Source organism: Misgurnus anguillicaudatus, chromosome 24 (genome assembly GCF_027580225.2).
Source record: "Misgurnus anguillicaudatus chromosome 24, ASM2758022v2, whole genome shotgun sequence".
Classification (NCBI taxonomy): domain Eukaryota; kingdom Metazoa; phylum Chordata; class Actinopteri; order Cypriniformes; family Cobitidae; genus Misgurnus; species Misgurnus anguillicaudatus.
In genome coordinates, this window is record NC_073360.2 from 49,208,874 (window position 1) to 49,234,244 (window position 25,371).

At 40.3% G+C, this 25,371-nt stretch overlaps 2 long non-coding RNA genes across 2 annotated transcripts in view; one reads left to right on the plus strand and one right to left on the minus strand.

The window, feature by feature from the left end:
* Positions 1-25,371, plus strand: part of LOC141361385 (uncharacterized) — a 142,338-nt gene that overhangs the window by 33,069 nt on the left and 83,898 nt on the right. The gene's annotated exons all lie outside the window — the stretch shown is intronic.
* Positions 5,739-7,861, minus strand: LOC141361521 (uncharacterized). Its single transcript, XR_012367648.1, has 3 exons — positions 6,576-7,861; positions 6,378-6,435; positions 5,739-6,280 (listed from the first exon to the last, which is right to left on the minus strand). It is a non-coding gene; the product is annotated as an uncharacterized lncRNA (long non-coding RNA).

Below are 25,371 nucleotides of genomic sequence, written 5' to 3' on the forward strand. Positions count from 1 at the left end.
TACACGGCAGAGAGAGAATGTTTAAAGTTTGGGATCATTACATTCAGCATCTGAACCGAAAACATCCACTGCTGTTTCACCAAGCGTCGATGAAACAAGGTAACAGCTTTCGCTGATTTTAATCCCATACTGTATTTGTAGCGATGTCGTTATGCGGTTTGACTAGATATGATGTTTAGCTTTGATGTTTTCGTATTCACGTTCAATTGCTTAAAAAAGAACCCCTTCACAAACACGCATGCACTTTACAGGTGTGTGTACCAAAAAAAAACGCTCCACAGTGCAATCATTTATGGGCAACTTGTAATCTGACATATTTTGTTGCATAATAATAATCTCTGTCTTATTGGAGTTTAGCAAAAGGAAGTTATTCTCTCTTACGCGAGTCAGACTGATCGCGCAATGCATCACATATGCTTAAACTTTTATGTAGCCAGTAGCCACGCAACAATAATTTCAGCATGCATTCACTGTATACAGCGGGATGTGATGTCGTAACGCGTTTTTTTTCGAACGGATTCTTAACCTAAAATGCACCGCAATGCAAGTGATGCAAACCAAATGCAGCGTTCTATTGAAAAGGAATGTATGTTTTTCTGCCGTACCAAAATGCAATGAAGCTACTGAACGTCTGACTGGGGTGTCACTCTTCCTCAAGCACAGCACGCGTGCACACAGAAACACAGGTGCACGTGCGCGCGCACACACACAGGTTGTTACCATAGCAAATAGGCTCACCCCAGAAATGATATATTACATGTTAGTAGCCTAATCGTAAATGCTGCAGGTGTAGAAATGTACGTAAACCAGATATTTACTTTGATGTCAGTGCTAGATTACAGCATGAACCCTGATATGCATATTAATAAATTAAAGTGCTTAATTGTTGGCACTGGCACTTATAAACTTTGAAATTAATAGGCTTATTTTTTGGAGCCAAATACCTCTGGGTTTTTTTAGAAATAAAAGCCAAATGCTTGAACATTTTACAGCCACGTCATTTTCGTTATGCATTATTTGTTTGGTTGTTTAAAAACACAAACAAAATTTTTATCCGATTACTCGATTAATCGATCGATTCAGTGCTAGATTAATCGATTACAAAAAGAATCGATAGCTGCAGCCCTATATACAGCCATTGTAGAGGTGGGGGGTGATACAATAAACACCCGAAAGTTTTCGGGCCAGCATCATATGTCAAAATTTCAGTCAAAACCGTTCTATTTCATCATAAACAATCTGAAAACAGGCCTTTAAGTGTAAAATACCAAACTTGTCCTTTAACTACAAGACACCACACGTTTAAGATGGAAGTAGCCCTTTGACCTGTGTTTAACATGCGTTTTTACATGTGACATGTGAACGGCCACAGGACGCCGTAATAAGGGTGTCACGATTTCGATTTTATATCGAAATCGATCGAAATTAAGTCACAGCTTCGAACTTCGAATTAAAAAATGGGATCGTCGATGCTGCCACGCCCCCATGTCACGTCCGGTCGGCTTGCCAAGCGAGGGAAAAAACTCTGAGATGCCTTTAAAAACATCTGTCCAGCGGAACACGATCATATTTTAAACACGAGGGATGCTACAACTCCTTGAAATGCATATCATAAACAGGATTACTACCTAGTGATCTGACTTTGGACAGAGTGCAGCTCTCTGCACGTGCGCGAGAGTGAGGGATGCGCAAAGATGCAGCGTGTTTTAACAAAAGGAATAGTTTGCCTCAGCTCGCATGAAACACATTAAACTGAACAAATACATAAGGATTACTACTTAAGTTTAGACTTCGGACGGATGCGTGAGCACGTGCACGTGAAACAGAGAGAAGCGCAGCTGCTTATGATGCTGGATTTATTTCAGATGCTATGAGTCCAAGACACACGCATAGTCCAAGACACACGCATTAAGTCCATGTGCGTGCAAGAAGGAATCCTCTCTCCACAAGCTCTCGCGTTAAGTGAAGCCCACAAACCCCCATGCGAGTTGTGCAATGTGCATGTCAATGTTAAACTATAATAATAATAAATAATGGCATATAATTTTTGTCTTAAAAAAAAAAAATTTTAAATCGAGAATCGGATCGAATCGTGGCCTTAGAATCGAAAATGTAATCGAATCGAGGATTTGGAGAATTGTGACACCCCTACGCCGTAATGTATCGAATTATCGGAAATGTGTTTAGAAACCATATCACTGTTATCGAAAAATATTATACTGCGAGATATATTGATATTGAATTATTGTCCAGTCCTACTCTATCATTTACATAACAAGCAAATAAGTCTATAAAACAGTTGTTGTTTTAAACATTGTGTGAACATTAAAACATGACATTGACATAACGTTTGAAAATGGTAGAATGTAACATTCATCTAACGTTCAGACAACCCAAAAACATTCTTATAACATCAAGAAAACTGAACACTTTTTATGTTGGCAGAACATTTTTGGGAACTTTCAGGGAACGTTCTTAGAACTTTTCTCTGTTAGCTGAGAGTCAGACAAGATCTTGTCCATTATGAACACAAACACTTGAGGAAATAAGATCAAGTATTCAGTGTGAGTCATGAACTCAATACAGATTTATGAAGAAATGTTCATGTGGTTTAGGACATCTAACACTAATAGTCAGCTGTGTGATGGATTTATTTGACATTTAAACACACAGTTTCTCAGTTACTGAGGGATTGAAAGAGGAACATTACATGAAGAGATGGAGGTTACAGATTTGTGTTTGTAGTTTTGGATAATTCACATAAAGTCTCTGTTCTTTACAGGTTGTGGAGGTGTGATATCACAGATGAAGGTTGTGTTGCTCTGACTTCAGCTCTGAGATCAAACCCATCACACCTGAGAGATCTGGATCTGTCTTATAATAATCTCACAGATTCAGGAGTGAAGCTGATCTCTGATGTACTGAAGAATCCTGACTGTAAACTGAAGCTACTGAGGTAAGATTGTGATCTGATGTTTAGACAGAAATCACATATATATTATAGTGAGACTATATAGAGATCATAACATCTGTAATGGATTTATAGACACTAGTCAACATTGAAAGTGGATCATAAAAGTTAATCTTAGGGTGTTTTCAGACCTGTAGATTGATTGCTTTGTTTTGAAAACGGGGGTTAAATGGCTACAATGTTGGTTCAGTTCGCATACACAAGGCAATATTTCCAAATGAACCAGACTTTGTTAATACAAGTCATGTGTATGTAAACGTTCCTTTAATTGCTCAGAGTGCATCTGTTTATTTTCTGTGATTCTACTTAAATTGTCTGTCAGGATTAGAGCCCGAAGCCATTTGTTTTGAGAATAATGGCTGGCTGATGAAGTTATTGGCTGACTAGCCGGCTCAGCCAAAACCTAAATGACTGCTGCAGCCAAACTTTTCATAGCTGCAAATGACTGAAGCTGCCACTACATGTCTACAGATGTATATGTTATACTGATTAACTAGATCTCAATCTTTCCAGGTAAGGCATAAAAAAAAAAGTTTGGTTCCGGTTGGTTGTCAGTTTAGGTCATGGGTCGGTAGGGAATTTTTTTTTTATTTTTATTTTTTTTTACAGTGGCAGCAAGGGATAGGTAGGAAATTGTTAAATATTTAAATTGAATAGCGGATATATTTGAGGTGACTTTGGCCATATTGCGTGTTTGTCTCACGCAGCGCAGAGCCACGGATCTCCACGGATTATCTCTTTTTAATTGTGTGTGTGTGTGTGTGAGAGAGAGAGAGAGAGAGAGAGAAAGAGAGAGAGAGAGAGAGCAGTAAATGCAGCTGAACGAATACACTGCGTGTTTTAAAGTAAAAAAATAAATAAATAACGAAACGCAATATGTGGAGGCCGGTGTTGAATCTGTCTGTATGATATGAAAAATATCTTACGTGAGCCTGTGGCTAAAGTATAAAAGTGGAACTCTTTGTAGCATAATCAGGGCTTGACATTAACTTTTTTGCTCACCAGCCAAAGTGGCTAGTTGTTTTTCAAAGGTACTAGCCAAAGTTAAATTGTATATGATTAAATTTGACTTTGGCATCCTAAAATTACTTTAATTCGAGCAAATTTACTTGCTAAATTAGATGCAGACTGGATTTCAAATGCAGTCTGACTACCCGAATTAAGACAACATTTAGCTGGTATATAGCTGGTATATCAGTATAGATCATATAAGATGCATGAAAAACATGCTAGTAATTAAGGCATAAATAGATTAACTTTGAATTAATATATTAAAAGTAGAACAGGGGTGTAGAAGAAACACTAATTCTAAACTGAAAAGATAAACACAAAACCCATCGACAACCACTTTAAATATTTATTAACAACAGCAGTAAATACTGTCAAGATATGTACATTAATTTTACTGTCATGCAGATGTATTTTATAAGCTAAATGGTTTCTGATAAAAGGGATTTAAGACTTTTAATGACAAATGTCGGGAGGGCATTATTGTTACATTAAAATGATGCGCGAACCTCTCGATGGCGGGTTTCTTTTGATTTCGTGTGCATTCAGATGCGCTGAATTTCTCTTCGCTCTTGCCCTGAGAGTGTGCACGCAATTTATATCTAATTAATCACTTCCATGCAATTGTTTTATCTTTCCCGAAGTGTGTATGCGCTCAGACTGCGTCCTCTTGTGCATTCGCAAATCCATCAGCTCTCGCGCGCTCTCTGGAAGGTGATTATTTGGTCCGCAACGCCCCGCTGATCGCGTGCGCGTCTCTCAACAGATCTCTGTGCGTTGCTCTGGGTGCAGAATGCTCATGGAAGTTGTAGTTTCCCAGTGTCGCATTGCGTATTGTTTATCATGTCGCATAACTTTTAAGAAAACAGACCCGCCTTACGGCCGAAATCTTACCCGCGTTTGGCGGTGTTAATGTCAAGCCCTGGTCATAATACCATAAATTCAAATATTATAATTCACTTACTGCCAGCAAAAATTAGCCTTGGTTTGTCCTCTCTGGAAGAGAAAAGCCCACTTGCATATCGTTGTTCAGCTCGTCTTTTTTTGTCTGTAATTTACAACTTTCGGCGGGGCAAAAGATCACGTTGCTGTGCACGAAACAGCATCTCGAATGCACACCAAAAATTACCACTTTACCAGTGCTTTTGTAAGTGGCGACAACGATCTGTGAACTATTGTGTTAACGACTGTGTAGCTGCCCTGCTGGAAAAACCAGCTTGACCAGCTCAAGCTGGTCAACCAGCTTGACCAGCTCAAGCTGTGTTTTGGAACATGGTAGCTGATCTAAAACCAGCATTTGCTGGTAGCTGGTGGCTCAGCTGGTCCTCCAGCTTGACCAGCTCAAGCTATGTTTTGGAACATGGTAGCTGGTCTAAAACCAGCATTTGCTGGTAGCTGGTGGCTCAGCTGGTCCTTCAGATTGACCAGCTTGCTACACCAGCTAAAGCCAGGCTGGGAGACCAGCTAAAACCAGCTTAAGGTGGTAAGCTGGTTTTTGCTGGTCTCCCAGCCTGGCTTTAGCTGGTGTAGCAAGCTGGTTATTTTCAGTAGTAAACCATATGATAAAACAATGAAGCATGGACATGCATTCAAGATAAATGTATTTATTTATAAATTAACATATATTAATTATTTGATGTATAAGGTAATGAAATATTAGCTATATATATAGCTAAATTATATATTTATACACAACTAACATTGTAATGTTAGTATTAATATTGTCTATATCTTTTTTTTATGAATCTTAAGTGTTACATAAGTGTTGATTTAACTCAAATGAATTAAAGTTACATATCAGAAAAACATTAGTATAAACAAAAATGACAGAAAAGGGTGAAATTATTACAGTTTATTGAACAATCATTTATTTTACAAATTTTTTTTAGACATAAAACAAAAGTGAGCTGTTCAGTCCAAATTCACATTAAAACTAATATTAGATTTACACAGTCCTTATGAAATATATCAAGTATTCCTTTATGACTTTAATAGACTGTCCAAACAGGAATATCTTAAAACAAAATCAGTGTACTGTCCCTTAATCCAAACAACATTTAAACATTAAGACATACACTTTTTCCATGTATTTTCCAAATTAACGTTACACATGGTCACATTTGTCTACGCCAAGCAGTGAGAAAACTCAAATATTATATTTTCACTGACAAAACTGTGGTGTACTTACAGCATGATGAGTAAATAAATAGGTCCACTTGTAGTAACATTTCTTTAGTTTTTGACGGTTGGTAGATGAAAGTCAGTCAGCCTCCTCAATGGTAAAGACGCGTTCGTACTTACCTGTGAGAAAACACACAAATATGAAGTAATTTTTCACTTACATAACTGTGGTGAAATCACAACAAAATAAATGAATGAATAAACGTGGTAATGTTACCTTTAAAAGGTCTTATATGATTGTTTGGTTGAGAACAGACAGTCAGTTAACGTTAGTACTGAGAGAGAAACACACAAATATGAATTCATTTTTCACTTAAATAACTCTGGTGTACTCGCAACAAAATAAACGAATGAATAAACGTGGTAACATGATTTTAAAGTTTAAAGATGCTTTTAAAAAGTTGAAAGAGTTTACCTGTTAGCTGTCTGTGTCCTGGCTGCTGTTGCTCTGACTGTGAAACTCCGTGTGAGATGTGGGGGAGGGGCGCGTGTCATAATTAAAGCCATTATTTACTTCAGGTGTGTGAGAGAGGGAGAATGTGTGATTCTGGTATTCAGTTTAAGTTCATTTTTTAATGTAGTTCTTATTCGGTTTAAGTTATGGTTAATCATTTGCAGTTTTTTAGTTCATATCACAGTTTTTATTAAGTGAAATTAACTTTTTAAAAAACAAAAACTTAAATAAACTCATTTTGTTTAGTGACTTACACTGTTGGGTTTTACAGTGTAGCAGAGCAAACAGAAATAAGTTACAGTAACAGAATTATTAAACTTATTTTTTGTTGCTGTCTTGACTTTTTAAAACTTTTTTTTTCCTTTTGTTGATGTCTTGAATCTGGGATCACATCTTACTTGGTGAAATCACGGCGACCTATTATATATGGTGGGGATATGGACAGCTTGCTGAGATGGTGGGGTCCTGCACGAGCTGGTGGACCACAATATATTGTAACATATTAAAAGTTGCCTGTTTATTCTGCATGTTTTGTTTTGACCTATGGCTATATATACATATATTCTATATGGTGGTGGTGGACGTGATTTCACCAAGTAAGATGTGATCCTGGATCAAAACCATTGTTGGTCCGGGATCAACATTTTCATTAACCAATCAGATTGCAGGCATAAGATTAGTGTGCATGTTAGATTTTGGTTTAGGATTGGGTTAGGGGCTTTTAAGAAATACTCCTCAAACTATTATTTTACACTAATTTGAGGGCTTAAAAATGTTTAGGGTTTGAGTTAAGGGTAGCTTGGGGTATCTTTGATTAAAACGTTGATCCAGGATCAACAAAAAATGTTAATCCGGGATCACATCTTACATCTTGGCGACCTATTATATATGGTGGGGACATGGACCAGCTTGGGTGTGCTGGTGGGGACCAGGTCGAGCTGGTGGGCCAGCTTGCTGAGCTGGTGGACCAGCTTGCTGAGCTGGTGGGGACCTGTTCGAGCTGGTGGACCAGCTTGCTGAGCTGGTGGACCAGCTTTCTGAGCTGGTGGGGACCTGTTCGAGCTGGTGGACCAGCTTGGCTGAGCTGGTGGACCAGCTAATGACCAGCTTGGACCAGCTAATGTCCAGCTTGGACCAGCTGATGACCAGCTTGGACCAGCTAATGACCAGCTTGGACCAGCTAATGACCAGCTTGGACCAGCTTAAACCAGCTACCAGCTTAAGCTGGTATTAGCTGTTTTTTCCAGCAGGGTGCTTTGTTTGTTGCTGGAGGACGCGTGCTTTACAAAAACGGTGTTGTACTAAAAGGTAAATTATAGTTCGCCTCAAATTTTTTTTTATTTGTGTATTTATTTAATGTGTATTATTTCTTCCCCAAGCTCATAAAATAAATTTGGGTCGCACATAAATTGGCAGGGTCGGTCGGAAACCGGAACCAAACAAATTTTTTTTTAGGCCTAATGAGAAAATGAGACTGAGAAAAACTGTAATATAAACACACACTGTTATCAGTATTATTTTGGATAAAGTTTTGCACATTTCACTTTAATGTACACTGAATCATGCGTCGTGAATTAGCAATGTGGAAACGATGGTTTGTTACTGCAGTTATATCACGTTCAGTGCTATAAATCTCTCCGTTCCAGAATATTTGGTTCATAACATCAATCTTTGATTCAGGTTTGTGCAACCGTGCCCTGAAGATTTAACAAAAGTCTGGGTAGGTCTAAGTTAACTCTTTCCCCGCCATTGACGAGATATCTCGTCAATTAAGAGAAAACGCTTCCCCGCCAATGACGAGATTTTCCGTCTTTCTGCAATACCGCTATTATCCGCAACTTTTTAAACCCGGAAGTATTGCCCTATGGCAAGCTGCTGCATGTCCGTGTCTGTTTTAAAGATTGCTCTGAATGGGATCTCTATGAAAAGTCCGTCACAAACATGGAATTATCTCTGCTTTTTGCTCAAAATGTGGTGTTTTTACAGAAACCTACCCATATTCAAAAGCTGATTACAAAAGAACTCCTCAAGGTAGGATGAAACGTTTTTTTTTGTTTGAAAGCAGAGGGTCTGTTCTTTCATTTGGTATATTGTATGTTTATATATCTGAAGGAGAACATTTTCTGGAAGGCATTAAACTTTGGTGAAAATCATGAAAAACGCTGGCGCTGGCTGGCAACTTTTTTTAAAAATGCCTCCGGAGGTCGCATTTTTACGCTGCATACGTCATCAAGACTGTCTTATTTCAAAATATTAACAATTATAAAGTTTATTCTTAGTTAATCGTAAATTGTTGTAATATGCATATGGCTTGCGAATGTAATGCTCAGTTAACTTAAATAAACCAGGCTTGATGACGTATGCAGCCTGCATATACGACCTCCACAGGCTGCAGTCTTTGGATTGAGAAACGGCCAGCTGTGTATCATAGCAACGAGCGAGCACAAGACTGTGCTGTTATGAAACCAGTCGGAAAATAGATCTTGTGTATTGCTTTATATATTTTGTGTGTGTATGTCTCTAGTTGATAGAATTATTATTTGATGCAAATAATTTTAGCTGGCTCAGCCAAACTTTATCAGCTCAATTTGGCTTAGGAAATTATTGGCTGGCGGCAGCTGAACTTCTAAATGGTGGAAATGGCGGCAGCTTCGGGGTCTAGTCAGGATGGACAGAGAGCAGCTTTACGTGATTATTGTGTGGCTTTTTTTTAAGTGTGGTTATATTACTTCATTTGTTTAAGTAGGAATAAAAAATTGGGTGGGACAACATTCTTACCATGAATCTATGTGGAGAAGAACAATTAAAATCTGATATTAATAGGAACAGGTGTACTTTCGTGTTAAATGGTGTTGACATGCTCACCAGAATTCATCTACAAAAAGCTATCAGGTATGTTCATGGTTAATTAAGCAATTCATGAGTACCAAAGACGTCACTTCTGCCATGCCCGCCACCATATTTGTGTCCGTCTTGGCAGCGAACACATATCTAATGCACTAAATGGTCACATTTATTAGTTTAATTGAGGGCTTACCAGAGACAAAATAATGATTGTACAATCTGGATTTAGATGTCGGCTGCCAGTCAGTCCCTCCAGTTGTTCGCAATCGCCGAAGAGTGCAAAATCAACAAAATTTTGAATTTTTGTGATTCTGCATTTTTTGTCATATTCTGTATTAAATATTTCCAGAAATTAAAACTGTCTCATAAAAATAAATAAAATATAATATCTGTCATTATAAATCGAGTAGACAACTTGGTGAATATTTTTGGCTTTAATTTACTAACGTAAATAAACAATCCCTCTGATAGCACGCTGTATCCTGTTACCATAACAGCCCTGCACCCCACAGTTAACAGTGAATCACATCTTCTGAGTACACATAAAAACATTATCTCTACTATATTTCTGAAGTTTAATGGTAAAATATAATGTATTATCTGGTGAAACAATATCAAAATGTATTACAGTGTATTGTTTTGTAGTTCTTAAAATAAGCAGTGATGTATTTGTGGTGCCCCCGACCCACCTCACAAATGATCATGCAAGAATCCACTTAATAATTTAAAAGATTTTGTAAGAATGAGCAATTATTACATTTCACAAGGAAACTATCAATATAAACATGTCACTTTTGTAGAACTGAACACAAAAAACAACTCTTTAGGGTGTTTTCACATATACACTGTTTAGGTCGGCCCAAATGACGTGTCGCTCCGAGTACGGTGCGTATGGGTCAGTGTGAACACAACAGCCGCACTCGGGTGCGCACTAAACGGCCGCTCCGAGACCGCTCTAACCAGGTGGTCTCGGAGCGGCTGTTGCCGAACTCTGGGGCGACCCACCTGTGGTGTGAACACTGCCGGACCTCGGACCGAACCAAATACAGGAAGTTCTCCACATGTTTGAGCCACTGGGCTTCCGTTGTGACGTGAGCCGGGTGTTATATTGTGGGTTAACAACAAACAAGCCAATCCTGGTCCGTTGCATAGAGATTCGCTGTCTCCTTTACGTTTGAGCTGATGATTTTATAAATGCATAGCTGTCCTCCACACACAACTAGTGACATTACAGGCTTTTTAGCAAACGGCTCCGTGAGAAAGGTTTTAATAGAACAGCTACGCAATTTCGCGTTAAAGCAAAGAAACTTCACAAAGACGTGCATCGTTTATCTCCACATCTTGATAGCTGCGCTCTCTCTGTCAGGCTGGTTGTCGTGGAAACGTGGGGGTGGTCATGAGACGGTAAGAGCTGTCAGAGACCAATGACAGCGCTGACCGTTGTCACATGGTGTACGGTGCGGCATTTCAAGTAAAGTAAAAAATATGTATATGTGAACACGGACCGCACTAACTGAAAAATGATACAATGTATTTTGGTGCGCTCCGAGGCCGCACCACGGTGCGCACCAACATATGTGAAAACAGCCTGAATCTGACATATAACAACATCTGTAGTTAATGTGCAACTACTCAGTTGTGTAATGCTACATTGCTTGTACTGAACAACACAAACAAAACAATTGCAGTAATATTATGCAGAAATTCTCATACTATTTACAATTGCACTTTTTGGGATTTTGACCAAGCAAACTGGCATATGATGTCTTCAAAATCTATGTCCCTAACCAGTTCAGATTCAATGACAAGCAGGGAAAGTGCAGAAAGACGTTTCTGTGTCATTGTTGTCCAAAGTTCATTTTCACTCGCTTTAGAGTAGATAAAGACCTCTCTCCTTCACAGTTAGATACTGACAAAGTTAAATACAGTATACAGTAAGTGCAACAAAAATATTAGGAAATGTTGTCTTTACTTCATTCTGATCAACAATTTACAGCAGCTCTGCGGGTGAGATCTTGTCTTTGCTAAAATGTTTGAACTGAATCAATTCATCAGTCAAAGTTTTATTTTGGTCCACTGGAGAAGTGATGACAGTTTATCAGCCCTTATGCACAATTCACTTTCTGTACAGTCCTTACAAAAGAGAACACCAAAAAGATCATAGACCTCTTTGTAAGCATTAATACGTTTAGTCAGGCATGATTAAGTCTGTCCAAAATGACATAATATGCCTCGATCTTAAATCTCTGACTTACATCAGTAAATAATACTTCATCTTCATCAGATGACTCATCCGCAAACCACTTTCGTTTGTGGTAAACATCATATTGATAAGTCTGAGTAACACAGAAAGCACGAGCAGATTCATCTACCTCAACAAACTGCTCTCGTAGTGTCAACATAAAAGTGTAATGACTGCAATAGTTCAACAGCAGTGAATAAGTCCATGTTGTCTTTTTGCAGATGAACGCTTGTTGCCTTAAATCTGCTTAACACCCGGTTCCACAGTGTAGTCATTATTGTCGTTTCCACATTATTTATCTTACCAGCGAGTGCGGCAGCATTACGTCTTGTGTCTGCTTTTTCATTGCAATCTGAAGCAATTTTTGCAAGCCCTTTTCTAATTGCATTGTAGTTGACAATTTGACAAGTCCAACCCCAAGTCTCGCACCATTTTTAGTAGACACTCAGCAAGGCTTGCACCTGTGTGGCTATGGATTGGCTCAAATCCAAGGAATCTTTTTAACTTCTCTTCCCTCAGCATTAAAGCAACACCAAAGAGTTTTTTTTACCTTAAAATAATGCTTCCAAAACAGTTTCAGTGGTTCATCCACTCTAAACAGGGTGAACAGCACTTTCACATTCGCTTTGCAGCCCTCTATTGGCCAAAACCGCACTAAAGAAGTTTCCAACCGTCGGGTAGCGGTCCTGTAGTCCGAGTGAATACTACAAAAACTTGCTTTACGGCAGACCTACAATCCAATCAGACCCAGCTATGCCTCAGTATTTATGACAGTGGGTAATGGACAATTACGCTTCTAACCTGTAGGGGGAGCAAAGAGCCAAAACTCTTTGGTGTTGCTTTAACAAATCTAAAGATAGCCTAAATGTCAACTGATCAACATGGGAGAGGTCTGGTCTTGGCCTCGATATTTGTTTTGCTCGGTTTATTAAAGCAAGCATGTTACGTCAGTGATCTGCACTCTTTTCGTGGTCGGATATCCTCTCAGGATGTTTCCAGTCACAGAAGCCTGTAATAAATGTATGATTTTGTGAGGAGAAAAGTTTGCATGAATAGAAATAAACCAATCCAGGTGACGGGGAGTACAGTAGCCATTCCTTAGGAACAATTAAAGGGATACTTCACCGATTTAGCATTCAGCTTTGTATCTGTAGAAACCCGGCAGTATTACTGAATGACCATGTTTCCCTCCCTCATTTCCCCCTGAGAGGAGAGATATCTGCATTTTGGTTCTGCAAAAAAGTCCTCCGATGATGTAATATGACGATTTTTGCATCATCGGAGGACTTTTTTGCAGAACCAAAATGCAGATATCTCTCCTCTCAGGGGGAAATGAGGGAGGGAAACATGGTCATTCAGTAATACTGCCGGGTTTCTACAGATACAAAGCTGAATGCTAAATCGGTGAAGTATCCCTTTAAGTTGTTTTGGGGACGAGACTGTAATAATTCATTTATAAGAGAACGTGTTCTTCCCCCATTCCACAATCACATACAGATGTTGGATATTTGGCAGCCTGATTCTGATAGACTGCAGCTCCACGTTGTTTACTCTTCCTTCACTTTTTCTGTGATGAACCCCCACAAGGCCAGATCACCAGGAACAGCAAACCGTCGATTGTTCGTTTCATCATCCACCTCAGTCTGGGAGCTCAGAACAGAGCATAAATTTACATCATCATTAGTGCTGCTAACAGACTGCTCAGCACCAGCGTGAAAAAAACTGCATATTTGTGGGATTTTGTGTAAAGTGGCTTAATGTACTTTTTTTGGCTATGCCACTTAGCTGCTGCCGATCATTTTCCAAAAAGCTGTTGTGCACGTCACGTTCACTTAGTAGATGAACAACTTACGTCTTAAAGAGCAAGTACTTTTGTAATTTTATAAAATATTTTTTTTGCTGGTATCAGTTGGTGTCTCTAAGACTTTGGTGCCCCTGGGCACTCACCCAGTTTGCCCATATGGTTAATCTGCTCCTGAAAATATGTTGCTGGGACACAAAAGAAAGTCTGCTGTCCATAACATCTCAGCGGGAACAAACGTCCACATGCAGAACTGTGATCTTTCAGGCTTTGACAGTAACATACGCTCATAATTAAGTCAAAATGTCCATTGGCATTTATAAATGTATATAAAAAGGTTTTGTGTAAATTGTAAAGTTTAGGAAAAAAGTGTTTTAGGACGTCTGAATCCATTACTGTAGGCTTGTAAGTATAAGTGACAGCTGTAACTTATATGTTACTATTCATTAATATTAGGCAAGCATTTCTGTTATCTTAGTGGTCACTTCTGATTGAAGGCAATCCTTTATTCAGCTGATTTAACTCCTTTGGAATTGAGTACAAGTGTAATTCGGGGTTCCTCTAACGACTGTTGTTACCGGCAACCAGGGGCGCCGTAAGGGGGGGGGTGATTCTAAGGGCACATGAAATTTTTGGGGCCTCAGCCAAGGACTGTGCCGCACACACAATCCCTTAAGCTGAGCCCTCATATCTCTGCCCCGTCTTTACTCTGCGTTTTAGCACGTTCTTTAATCCACGGTCTCACAATGCGCGTGAACTTCACAAGAAAGCAAGGTGTGTGTATTTAATGCTAATTTCTATGATATCTGCATATGTGCACTTCATTACTATAAATGCAGTTTACACAATGTGACGCTGGAGCAATACAATGCAGTTTTCTTTCCACTGTAAAGTCTTCACTCTGTTCACCCCAGTTTAAAAAAAACACAAGGGGATTTACGTTCCCTGTTTTGTGTTCTGATTCTAACGCGAAGTCAGCCCTTATAAGCTGTTTTAATCAACGTAGCCCGTATAACCTAATTAACATAAACTAGAAATGCTAGCGGTTACACACTCCAATGTTTTGTAACGCAATATGCCAAGGAAGGATTTTTAGGCAGTCAAGAATCGAGTTGACTGTGATAAAACAGAAATGAAACGAAGGCTAAACTAGTCCAGTTATGTATATTAAAGCTTCTCACCTTGCAACAGCTTTAAGAAATCAATCTGTCGTAATCTGTTATAGTTGTTGTAGTTTGTTAGAGAGATGGAGACGTTTATCTACAGTTGTCCTTCATTTCATTTTAGAGTCCTGCTGATTAATAAACAGTCTGAAGAATCATTTACGTTAAGAGTATAGCTGTTTTCTTAAGTTCACAGTTTTAACGATCTGTTGTTATTTTTGATTTAGTGTAGCTGCTGGTGTGTGAAACCTGTTCTTCACCTTATAAATAATGCTAATAATTATAATACAAGCTTTGGTCAAGCATTTTTGACCCAGTCTTATTTGAGGCATAAGGTAACTGTATAGAAAAGATGCATTGTTGTTGTTCGCCATTTTTAAATGTTACAATGTCAATGATGTGTGTAACAGCTCAAGTATACAGTATGTCACTGAGACTGCCTGTGAACACAGCCGGATTAACGCAAAGGCAAACTAGGCACGTGCGCCTAGGGCCCGATTGGCGGGATGGAGCCCAGACAGAGGGGGACATTTTTTTTTTACAAATGTCCCATCTACAATTTCGTCGCTGTCGGGCGGAATCCTATTATCTTCAAAACCATTATATTTCAGGAAATTAAAAAAACGCCGTATTTTTTAAGTTATTAAACATTGTATCGTTAAAGACGAGCTTTATGACTCGGGAGCAGGGAGATGTGAACTTATGCTGTCATTGATAAGAATGGTACGGACACAGACGTCGCCGCTGCCAGCAGTGTTCAACAAATACTGCGGTCACATTGAGCCTTGTGACAAGAGACGATGCCTCAATAGTTAACCAAAGCCGACTGTAGTTGCATACAATCTTACTAAACTCGATTTTAAAGGTTTACGATCTTTAAGTGATGCAATACAAAACACGATGAGCGGACTATGCTTGTCACGGTAGGAAATCCAATGTTTCCTCCGTGTCATGTTTTGTGTTTGTGTTTGTACTCACGTTGTATCCATGTGCTCGTTTGATTAAGTGTTGTCACCTGTGTAGTGATTAACTCGCTCCAGCTGATCCTCATCACCCATCAGCTACAAATACTCACTCATCTCTCTTCCTGTTGTCAGATCCTCATTCATGTTCCAGCCTTACCACTTGGATTATCGTCTCTCGTCTTCGTGTGCTCAGATCAGTGTTTCGTGTTGTCGTCTCCGTGTGAGTGTTTGGGTCCGTTCCTGGTTTCATCCATTGGCCATCATCACACTCTTCACCGACTTCACGCTTCAACACTCTTCACGCCACCGTACACCTTCAATCACCATTGCCAACATCCTGAACTTAGTCACATACTCTGTTGTTTCACTGTGTTTACCATATTTTACAATAAACCTGTTCTGATCGCCTGTACTTGCTTCCTCCTCTCTATTGTGTCGTAACAGAAGGATCTGACCATCATGGAAGCAGCAGGCGATCGCTCCCCATCTCATCTAGAAGAATTTTTACAGAGAGCTGTGGGCCGTATGGATCGCCAGGACAAGGCGATAGATGAGATGGGTCAAGCCTTTCAAGCAATGGTGACGAAGGTTTCCGAGCTCGCCCTTCAGGCTCAACAACAACATCTACCGCCACCCACTGCGCCCCCCACGCCACCCACACCGCCGATCGCCACCGGGGGTATTCCCCAGTCCGAACCACGCCTTCCGATTCCGGAGAAGTATGCGGGTGAGCCGAAATTTTGTTGATCATTTCTCTCTCATTATTCTTTGCATTTCGCATTGCAGCCCCGCACGTTCACCACCGAGGAGATGAAGGTGGTGTTCGTGCTCTCCTTGCTTACGGGGAAGGCTGCCCTCTGGGGGACGGCGGTGTGGGAGAACCACGACAGCTGCTGTGCTTCGTTCCACGCCCTCTCGGAGGAGATGAAACGGGTCTTCGACCGCTCCGTCGCCGGGAGGGAGGCAGCCAGACTGTTAGCGGATCTGCGTCAGGAGGAGAGGTCCGTGTCCGATTATTCCATTGAGTTCCGCACCCTGGCGGCGGAGTGTAGGTGGAACGAAGAGGCGCAGTGGGATCATTTCCTGCATGGGTTAGCTGACCGTATCCAACAGGAGATTCGCGCCGTTGAGCTCCCCACTTCACTTAATGGTTTGATCGACCTTACCATCCGTATTGACAACCGTCTCGACCAAGCTGCCAGACGGAGGGGGAGAACGACTCGCACGACCGGTTCGGAGGTTCAGCACCTGCGGTCGGAGGTTGCGGTCAGCCCACCTGGAGATCTTGAACCCATGCAGGGGGGGGCGAGCCCGGCTCTCCTGGGAGGAGAGGATCAGGCGGAGATCCCTTGGACTGTGTTTATACTGTGGCAGCCCAGAACATCACATCCAGCGCTGTCCAGTAAAAGTTCAAGCCCGATAGTAAATCTGAGGCTACTATTGGGTGGGATCTCTGCCAGGAAGACCTCATCAACATTGACACTCCTTCCGGTGAGACTACGGTGGTCCAACCACACACTGGATCAGCACGCTTTGGTGGATTCTGGGGCCGAGGGTAGCTTTATGGACATCAACTTTGCAAGTAAGATCAACATTCCTCTCACACCCCTCAGACACCCCATTGCACCTTTTGCACTTGATGGACACAAATTACCAGTTATTACTCAGACCACCGTTCCTGTTTCCCTCATCACATCTGGCAATCATACGGAGAAGATGTCATTTCTCATCACAGACTCACCTCAGACTCCCATTGTTCTCGGTCACACTTGGCTCCATAAACACAACCCCAGGATCGATTGGCGTCTCGGATCTGTTGTTAGCTGGAGCGAGGAGTGTCATTTGTCTTGTCTTTAGTCTGCTGGTGTTAATGTTTCTGAGTCTGTGTTTCAGGGGGAAGCAGATTTGACTAACGTGCCCGCGGAGTACCACGACCTGAAGGAGGTTTTCAGTAAGTCGCGGGCTGATTCTCTTCCTCGTCATCGTCCCTATGACTGTGCGATTGAGTTATTGCCAGGTACCTCTCCGCCTAAGGGCAAGTTATATTCCTTGTCTATTCCAGAGACGGCGGCCATGGAGAAATATATATCCAGTTCTCTAGCAACGGGGTTCATTCGCCCTTCCTCTTCTCCAGCGGGGGCGGGGTTCTTTTTTGTGGGGAAGAAGGACGGATCCTTGCGACCTTGTATTGACTACCGAGGGTTGAACAACATAACGGTAAAGAATACTTATCCTTTGCCGCTTATGTCTTCAGCTTTTGAGAGGTTGCAGGGAGCGTCCGTTTTCACTAAATTGGACTTACGTTACGCTTATCATTTGGTCCGCATTAGGGAGGGGGACAAATGGAAGACTGCATTTAACACCCCTAGAGGCCATTTTGAGTACAGCGTGATGCCTTTCGGGCTATCTAACTCGCCGGCAGTCTTCCAAGCACTCGTTAATGACGTGTTGCGAGACATGGTCGATCAGTTCATATATGTTTACCTGGATGACATATTGATTTTTTCTTCGTCTCTCCAGGAACACGTGCAACACGTACGACGAGTGCTTCTGCGGTTGCTAGAGAATGGATTGTTTGTCAAGGCGGAGAAATGCGTTTTTCATGCACAGTCTGTTTCTTTTCTAGGACACATTTCGACTGAGGGTGTTCGCATGGATCCTGAGAAGGTTAAGGCTGTGGTAGATTGGCCATCCCCAGAGTCTCGCAAGGCCCTGCAGAGATTTCTGGGGTTCGCCACTTTTTATCGGCGTTTCATTCGCAATTTCAGCCAACTAGCCGCACCTCTGACCGCTTTGACCTCCCCTAGTTTGACGTTCAGGTGGTCAGACACAGCTGAGGCTGCGTTTGCCAAACTGAAAAGCTGCTTTGTTTCAGCTCCTATTCTTGTCACCCCTGATCGCTCACGTCAATTCATAGTGGAGGTTGACGCGTCAGAGGTGGGGGTAGGAGCAGTGTTATCCCAGCGCGCATCCTCAGATGGAAAGGTGCATCCTTGCGCGTATTATTCTCACCGTTTATCTCCTGCGGAAGTTAATTATGACATTGGCAATCGGGAGTTGTTGGCCGTCAAATTGGCACTGGAAGAATGGCGTCACTGGCTTGAAGGGTCGGGTGTACCTTTCATTGTATGGACGGCCCATAAAAATCTCGAATACATTAGAACTGCCAAAAGACTTAACTCCAGGCAGGCTCGGTGGGCATTATTTTTCGGTCGTTTCGATTTTACACTTTCTTACCGGCCGGGTTCCAAAAACATCAAACCCGATGCTTTATCCCGTCTTTTTGAGCGTTCCGATCGTACTGCTACTCCCGAGCCCATTTTACCGGAGACCATCATTATCTCCGCGCTCAGATGGGAGGTCGAATCGAAGGTTTTGACTGCCTTAGAAGGGGTAACGCCCCCGGCTCGTTGTCCACCGAACCGTTTGTTTGTGCTGGAGGGATTACGGTCAGACGTTCTTCAGTGGGGTCATTGTTCTAGTGTTGCTTGTCACCCAGGGGTTAGTAGAACTAAATTTCTAGTCAAGCAACGATTTTGGTGGCCTGGTATGGCTCGTGATATCCACGACTTCGTCTTGGCTTGCTCGGTTTGTGCTGTTGGTAAGACTTCCAATCGACCTCCAGATGGGTTACTCTTACCGCTGTCTGTCCCTTCGAGACCCTGGTCCCACATCTCGCTAGATTTCATTACCGCCCTCCCACCCTCTAAGGGTAATACGGTGATTTTAACCGTAGTGGACCGGTTCTCGAAGGCGGCTCATTTCATCCCCTTGCCCAAATTACCGTCAGCCAAGGAAACAGCGGTAACTGTCATTGACCACGTCTTCTGTATACATGGCCTTCCGACAGACGTGGTCTCTGACAGGGGTCCCCAGTTTGTGTCCAAATTTTGGCGAGAGTTTTGTAAATTGTTAGGGGCGACTGTTAGTCTTTCATCCGGGTTCCATCCCCAGAGCAATGGTCAAACCGAGTGAGCCAATCAGGATGTCGAAAGGGCTTTGCGGTGTTTGGCTTCCAACAATCCTTCATCCTGGTGTCAACAACTCTCAATTGTGGAGTACGCACACAATTCTCTGCCAGTGTCATCTACGGGCATGTCTCCATTTAAGTGTAGTTTAGGGTACCAACCACCTAATTTTGTCAGTAATGAATCCGAGGTGTCGGTCCCCTCCGCTAACGCACTAGTCCAGAGGTGTCACCGCACCTGGACCAGAGCTCATAGAGCTCTGCTCCAGGCAAGATCGCGCACCAAGGCTAAGGCCGATCGCCACCGGTCGAAGCCTCCCCGTTACGTCGTCGGTCAAAGAGTGTGGCTTTCAACCCAGAACATTCCGATGCGTTCCGTTTCGAATAAGCTTGCTCCCAAATTTATTGGCCCGTTTTCTGTTACCAAAATCATTAATCCGGTAACAGTGCGTCTTAGCCTTCCACCGGCGTACAGGAGGGTTCATCCCGTGTTTCATGTTTCCAAAATTAAACCGGTGATTTTTTCCCGTCTTAATCCGCCTGCCCCGGTCCCCCCCCCGCCTCGTATCGTTAATGGGGAGACCACATATTTGGTTAATCGTATTCTGGACTCTAGACGGAGGGGACGCGGTTTTCAGTACTTGGTGGATTGGGAAGGTTACAATCCGGAGGAGAGAAGGTGGGTTCCTGCTCGGGACATACTGGATCACCGCCTTATTGATGATTACAATCTTCAGGTAAAGCAGGCTGGGAACGCCAAGGGGCGTTCCTAGGGGAGGGGGTACTGTCACGGTAGGAAATCCAATGTTTCCTCCGTGTCATGTTTTGTGTTTGTAGTCACGTTGTATCCATGTGCTCGTTTGATTAAGTGTTGTCACCTGTGTAGTGATTAACTCGCTCCAGCTGATCCTCATCACCCATCAGCTACAAATACTCACTCATCTCTCTTCCTGTTGTCAGATCCTCATTTCATGTTCCAGCCTTACCACTTGGATTATCGTCTCTCGTCTTCGTGTGCTCAGATCAGTGTTTCGTGTTGTCGTCTCCGTGTGAGTGTTTGGGTCCGTTCCTGGTTTCATCCATTGGCCATCATCACACTCTTCACCGACTTCACGCTTCAACGCTCTTCACGCCACCGTAGACCTTCGATCACCATTGCCAACATCCTGGACTTAGTCACATACTCTGTTGTTTCACTGTGTTTACCATATTTTACAGTAAACCTGTTCTGATCGCCTGCACTTGCTTCCTCCTCTTTATTGTGTCGTAACAATGCTGTCTAATAAGTGGAAATGAATCTGCTCGCAAACTACCTTCGTGGCTCACAGGCTTGCTTCTGCACAGAAGCATTACAGCTATCGAGTTTTAATAAATGTACTTAAACCTAACTATTTTTACTTTTTAGTGCCTAACAAACAGAAGTTTTATATTAATCAAACAGCCATTTTATCTCCAATAAATAAAACTTTTACTTGTGTTTTACATGCACAAAATAATTTAATGGTGGTATCCAAAACATTCAATTTAATTAAAGTATTATATTAGATACATTTTAAAACTTCAATGCATGTATGATAAGCCTATGATACGTAAATATTTAAAATACATCAATAACTGATATCATAGGTTAACACAGATAAAATCATAGTTAAGTCTTTCTTTATTAAGCGCATTACTGAGTGTATTTGTGTTTGTGAGTTTATGACTGTTGTTGTCTGAGGTGGTGACTCGGATGGGGACGCCAGTCATCAGAATGGTTGATTTTCAAGTTCATCGTTACACTCTGTACATGACAGAGTTCCTTTAAGTACACAGACATGGTTGCTGCAAAAAAATAAATAAATAAAGGACAAACGATCATTTCCCTACGTTATATAAGGCATGTTTGCGTATAATAATGAGGCAAAAAAACCAGTTAGCTTGCATAATAATTCATGACTGCAATGGCAGAACTAGCGGGGTCAAGATTTTTTTTCTTTAAGCCCCAGTAATCACGTTAGATATCTCACCAAACATGATAACAAAACCAATGGATAGTGGCTAACTAAGTCAAATGCAAGCAATATTGCTTTAAATTCACTTCACAAACGTGAATAGCGATACATTACACTTTAGCACTACCATTACTTCGAGATAAAACTGTTATACATAACAGGCTTGTGCACAATTCAGAATTTCAGAATTGACCTCCATTCAATTCATGAATTTGAATTTGAATTGAATTGACTCCGCCCTAAAGGAAGTTTAATTTGAATTGGAATTGGAATGACAGGAAGTGGAATTAAATTCATGGCAATTCAAAGAAATTCCACAGTCACACAACAGAAAGAATCTCACATACATTCAGTGTTAGGAAAGTTACTTTGGAAAATTGTTTGGCAACCATTTTAAATTCTTGGTTAAAGTAAAGCATTCTGGGAAATGAAGTCATGTTCCATCGTGTTCCAAAAAATTACAATTACAAAAAAATCTTACTTAATTATTTGTTATGTGACTAGAGTTTTTAACATTAATTGCTGGGGGGGAACATTTCCTGTTAATGTAATCTGTTCAGTAGTTCAAACTAATATAATTTATAGAATATGTAATGCTATCATATCTGACATATACTGTAAAGCTTCATTTTTAACACCTCACTTACTGTATAATATGTATATGAATTTCTTTGAATTTCTATTGAATTGCAATTCTGCTTCCTTTAATTCAAATTCGAATTGTTATTCTAGATCCTGTTTTTGACATCAATTCAAATTCAATTCAAATTCAAGAATTGAATTGGAATTTAGGAGTCATTCTCAATTCAATTCTGAATTGTGCACAAGCCTGATACATAATATAAAAAACTGTTATTATATAATTCATATAACTAAAACATAAATAACCAGTGTTTTGAGGACATTTACCTCAGTGGTAATAAATGAATACAAAGGCTAAACTAGTCCAGTTATTAAAGCTTCTCACCTTGCAACAGCTTTAAGAAATCAATCTGTTGTAATCTGTTATAGTTGTTGTAGTTTGTTAGAGAGATGGAGATGTTTATCTACAGTTCTCCTTCATTTCATTTTAGAGTCCTGTTGATTAATAAACAGTATGAAGAATCATTTACTTTAAGAGTATAGCTGTTTTCTCGAGTTCACGTTAATGATCTGTTGTCATTTTTGCTTTAGTGTAGCTGCTGGTGCGTGAAACTTGTTCTTCGCCTTATAAATAATGCTAATAATTATAATACAAGCTTTGGTCAAGCATTTTTGACCCAGTCTTATTTGAGGCATAAGGTAACTGTATAGAAAAGATGCATTGTTGTTGTTCGCCATTTTTAAATGTTATAATGTTATTGGTGTGTGTAACAGCTCAAGTACACAGTATGTCACTGAGACGGTCTCTGAAAATCAGACTAAAGCCTCAAATCTTATTGTGAGATAAAAGCATCACAGTTTTATTTCAAGCATTAATTTCGCTATGATTTCAATTGCTGACATGACATTACTCAGTCAATATTAAATATATCAAGTTCATATTTTCACAAAATGTTCTTTACATTATGTAGGATGATTTTATGTGGAAAACAGTAAATCACAAATAAATACATCATCTGGGTTTTTACAGGCATGGTCACAATTATCTTTAATCTATGTTTAATAATGTTGCATTTTCTCTGATTATTTGATTAATTTACTGTATTTTTCAATTACATTTACATTGCGCAAGAAATTATCTTAGCTGCAGACATTGTAAGTATCTATAAATACTGTTAATTGTGGTCAAAACAATAGCAAAATAAATAGTTCTGTATTATTAAATTGCAGACAAAGATTTTGAATAACTACAGTAGGTTGGATTGTATGTTTGTTGCGAAATGGGTATGGTGGGGGCCCGACCTCATATTCTTTCATAGGGCCCAAAATTGCTAGCGCACCCCTGCCGCCAACAGCACAACATATCCTGGGAAAATTGTAATCTTGTTGTGAACCTCTTGGGAGTGTTTTATTGATCTTCATCTGGTAGTTGTGTCTGCTGTGACCATGTTCACATATGACTAAACAAACTGAACCAAGGAGAACAAGCAGCAGGTTCTGAAACATAGACTCAGGTCTGAAAACACCCTAAGATGTCCTCAGACAAGTATTGTTCAAAATTCAAAGACAACATTTATACAAAGTTATGGTCCACTTTAAATGTTAAATAGTTTATTTTAATTTAATCTCAGTAATGTATTTGATAACTGAAGCTGATTTTATTCAACATTCATCACAACACTTTAACTCTTACTGAAAGTCACAAACATAAAACATTAAAATTGAATTATGAACAAAAGTAAAAAACAAAAATCATTCAGAAATAAAAACATAAGTTAAAATGTTGTGATGTCTGATGAGAGAAATCTGATTTCATTACTGTATAAAAAATAAATCACACAGTTAATATAAACATAAACTGATGAAGTTAATTTACTTGTAAATCTCACTGATGTGATTCAGTAAAACAAACACACATAAATGAAACTAAAATGAAAATGTTCATAAACACTAAATGATGACAGGAAGAGAAAAAATTAAACTCACTGTAGATTTGATCTGTGTGTGAACAAACTGTGTGTCTCTGTTCTCTACAGGTTGTTTAATTGTAATATCACAGATGAAGGTTGTGTTGCTCTGACTTCAGCTCTGAGATCAAACCCATCACACCTGAGAGATCTGAATCTGTCTAATAATAAACTAAGAGATTCAGGAGTGAAGCTGATCTCTGATGTACTGAAGAATCCTGACTGTAAACTGGAGATACTGAGGTGAGATCATCTCTCTGATAGTCACACATGTACTGAGGTTTAGTTAAACATAAACTGTATGAAAAAAACACACTAAAATGTAAAGTATATGGGCCCGGTTCCCCGATAACGTTAACTCTTAGCACGCTAAGAAGACTCAAAAAGATATATCTTACCAAAGTTGTTGATGTTCCTAAGTGTGTTCCCCGAGGTGTCTCTTAGGAAGCTTCTTAACACGCTGCCTCTAAGTTCAGCGTAACAAAGTCGCTGTCCCAAGTGAAGGTGCTGAATTATTTGCGATCGATCGCTCAGGGATCGATTTTCTACTTCACGCAAAGGTGCATTACAATGTTAAGAAAGACAACACGTTATATACAAATGGAACATTACTCAAATTATTCCAGTCACATTTATTTTAACATAGTTTAAGTTATCCGTAAAAGAGACTAATAATTAAGTGTCAAATTGTCAGTAATATAGACGAAGCGGGTATCCCTCTCTAATCATCCACCCTCCTTATCCCGTTGTGCCACTTGTGCCGTTTCTTGACATGGGTTTAACGACTTTTAAAAATGATGATATACACTTTTATACTAATGGTAAGGTACTTAATCAGAATTGATTGGCAAGCAGCTGCAGTTACTTCTGTTTAATGCGGTATTGCTTACCATTAATGTTTTCAATAAAAAGCAACTTAGTTAGATAGAGAATATGGTCTAAGAAGATCCAGCAGCTCCATAATGAGTTGTCTTGGGAGGCAATTTTTTTTTAATTTAGCGACGTCAGGCAAAATGTCAAAAGGTTTAAGGGTAGCCGAATAAAACAAATTGTTTCGGAGTTACCGTGTCAGGAACTGGAGACATGGACGAATGAACCCATACGCAAACGATATCGGGGAGTGAACACTGAACATTTAATAACAAAGAACAAGAAAACAAAAGCCCACGTGGGGGCAAAACTACATACAACATGAAATACACTGACATAACATGATTTACAAGACTAGATGA